This window comes from Phragmites australis, chromosome 4, assembly GCF_958298935.1.
Source record: "Phragmites australis chromosome 4, lpPhrAust1.1, whole genome shotgun sequence".
NCBI classification, from domain to species: Eukaryota; Viridiplantae; Streptophyta; class Magnoliopsida; order Poales; family Poaceae; genus Phragmites; species Phragmites australis.
In genome coordinates this window covers 44,725,146-44,728,546 of record NC_084924.1, presented here as the reverse complement: position 1 = coordinate 44,728,546, position 3,401 = coordinate 44,725,146, and the positions used below count along the sequence as shown (strand labels likewise).

The window sequence follows — 3,401 nt, the reverse complement described above, 5'->3', positions numbered from 1 at the left end:
CCATCCACAATTTTTCTATTTTTGATAAAGGCATTTTGACAATCACTAATGAACTTGTCCATAAAAGGGCTCCAGTCTAGTATTTAATACTTTGGTAATCAATTTATAGGAACAATTTAGGAGATAAATATGTTTAAATTGTTACACTTTTTCTGCATTTGCAACTTTAGGTAATAAGGTGATCACTCCATAGTTTAATCTGTTAACTTCCAAAGAGCCATCATAAAAGTCATGGAATACATTTAACATATCTTCTTTAATCACTTCCCAACATTTTTGAAAAAAAAATCAACTAGAAAACCATCAGGGCCCACAACTTTATTGATATTCATTTGAAATAAAGCACTTTTGATTTTTATCCTCCGTAAAAGAGGAGTCCAGAATCATATTATCTTCATTGTTTAGGGTTTCAGTAACATTCCAAAGGTTAGGATCAATAGTCACCAAATTACCAGGAGCAGGTCCAAAAAGATCCTTATAAAAATCAGTAACATGCTCCATCAATACCTTGTCCCCACAAATCATAGATCCCTCATGCATCAAGTATAAAATATTGTTTTCCCTTTTCCCGCCATTGGCTATACTATGAAAAAATTTTGTATTGTTGTCCCCTTTAGAATCCACTTGGAATGAGATCTTGTCAACCAAAATAATTCCTCTTCATCATATTTTTGTTTTGTAATTCTGCCCTAATATTCACTTTTTTCATGGCAGAATTAGGGTCCAGAAGACCTTTTTCTTCCAAAGTTTCAAGATAATTCAGCTCTTCTTTGAGGATATGTTTTTTCTTTTTACCTTGATCAACCAAATGGCCACCCCGACCTTTAAGGTGAGCTCTAAGCATTTTTTTAATTTGGTTTTCCACATATCAGCACTATTTCTATTAACATTGATCTTCCAAATCTTTTCAACATAAAAGATTCATGTTCTAACCAAGCCAGCTCAAACTTGAACACATTATTCTTGCTGAAATTGGTGTTTGCCATAGAGATTATCAAAATATTATGATAATATAGATTTCTAGGGATCTTGTGAACATTGGCCAAGGGGTAAATGCATTCCCAATTATTATTTATCAACACTCTATCCAATCTTTGAAGTGTTAGGTTTCTTTGTTATTATACTAGGTAAAAGACCCTCCATTCATGTGGAGTTCTTGTAATTCATGAACATGAATAATAGCATTGAGAGTATGAGAAAACTGATATAGAATATTTGGCTTATTCTTTTCATGTGTGTATCTTATGATGTTGAAATCCCCACCAATGATCAAGGGAAACTTTGATTGACTACAAAAGTTAGACAACTCAGTAGGGCTGGCAATTGGACCCGTGGGTTTAGGTACCAGCGGGTTCTGGGCCCGACGGGTCTAGGTTTGGGTTTAATTTTTGCCCACGAGTCTGATGGGTCGAGTACCCGAATAGGGTCAGGTCGGGTTGGGTTTGAATTTTAGATTTCACCCATGGGTGTCCATGAGTCGCCTAATCAACCATTGTAAACTAGAAATCCAAGCCGCTGCATTGCCGCACGGAGACATGGAGGCACGGTCACATGGTCACAGACTCACACATCACATGCTCACAGCCACTCACAGACCCACTCCCAGCGGCCACAGTCCCATTTCCACCAACCACCACTGCATCACCTCGCCTCCTCCCTTGCCCGCCTGTGCCCAACAGCCTCACATTGCCAGAAGCAGCTAGGTGCCGAGCGGAGCCGTAGCTTCCACCCTTCTGACCCCATGCTGATGACACAAATCTACCACGCTATTGCCGCTGCCCATCCGTCGTCGCCCTGCCGCTGCCAGAGCTTGGATTAGCCTCAACACAACCTCCTCATCTCCCCCCAGCCTTATTCTACTATTTTCCCCAACGGACCAAGCTCCCCAGGGTGTTCTTCCCTGATTCCGGCAGCTCTACTCCAACCTCATCGACGAGCTGCCATGTCCGAGATCCTCCGCCTGAACCAAGAGCACAGTGAGCTTCCTCGTACCCTCCTTAATCTTTTGCACGTGTAATTTCATCCTTGGCCCAACATCGGTGTGTCTCTTCACGGAAGCCGAGCACCGCCGCACATCCATGATCGTCGCCGATCATGCTCTGACCAGGCCTACTGACCGAGAAGCCCCGAAACGGATTCCTCTCCTAGTGATGAGCCTTCTGCTGCCCTTCCCCAACCCAACGGTGCTGCCGCTCATCGTCGACAAGAGTAGGCCATGCTGGCCTCTCCTGTCATTTGAACCCGACGAGCACCAAAACCCGATGGGTGAGAGTTCAGGTGCCAGTTTTCACCCGTTTGGTAATTCAGGTTCGGGTCGACGTGGGGCTGTCAGGTTTCGGGTCCAACATGGTTTTGCTCCACCTGGACCCGACCCAACCCATTATCAGCCCTACAACTCAGTAAGTGACTCAGCCTTATCCTCATCTTGGGCTTAGTATATAAGAAACCAACATTAGTGACACTATATTAGTGACGGCTGGCTAGAACCCAACACTAATGACCCATTACTTATGGTTCTAGTGATGACGCGTCACTAATGTCACCCCGAGGTGAGAAACCTGTATCAAACCCATTACTAATGACAATAGTGATGCATAATTTGATAAGCCGTCACTAATAACTGTGTTATTAGTGATGAGTTACAAATAGACTCGTCACTGATATCAAACACGGTCCACCCAAGGCCCTAGCCCATATCCTCGAGGCCACTGCCTTTATCTGCACGCGTGCCACCAGCCAAACCCTAACCCTCCCCCACTCCTCCATTCACCCTCAAATCCCTTCCCCCTCCTCTCCCCCAGTCGCCGTTGCTGCCGTAGCACAAGAAGATGAGGGAGATCCTCCACATCCAGGGGCGATAAGTGCGGCAACCAGAACGACGCCAAGTTCTAGGAGGTCGTCTGCGTTGATCATGACATCGACGCCGCTGGCCGCTAAGGTGGCGACCCAACCTCCAGCTCGAGCGCATCAACGTCTACTACAACGAGGCCTTATGCAGCCGCTTTGTGCCCTTTGCCATCCTCATGGACCTCGAGCTTGACACCATGGACGTTGTCTGCTCTAGACCTTACGACAACATCTTCTGCCCCGACAACTTCGTCTTTGGCCAGTTGGGTGCTGGCAACAACTGGGCCAAGGGCCACTACACCGAGGGCACTGAGCTCATCGACAACGTGCTCGATGTCGTGCGCAAGGAGGCCGAGAACTGCGACTGTATCCAAGGTCAACCCCTTCATCTCTTACTATCGCTCTGCTCCTTCCAGATCCATCTAGATTCGTTTAGATCTCCCACAACCTCACAAATCTGAATGGATCTGCTCATAGGCTTCCAGGTCTGCCACTCAAGCGACGGTGGCACGGGCTCTGGGATGGGCACGCTCCTCATCTCCAAGAACCACTAG

The 3,401-nt window shown here is 46.1% G+C and overlaps 1 pseudogene; it reads left to right on the top strand.

Moving 5' to 3' along the window:
• Window positions 1-2,828: 2,828 nt before the first annotated feature.
• On the top strand, window positions 2,829-3,401 carry LOC133914840 (tubulin beta-9 chain-like; annotated as a pseudogene).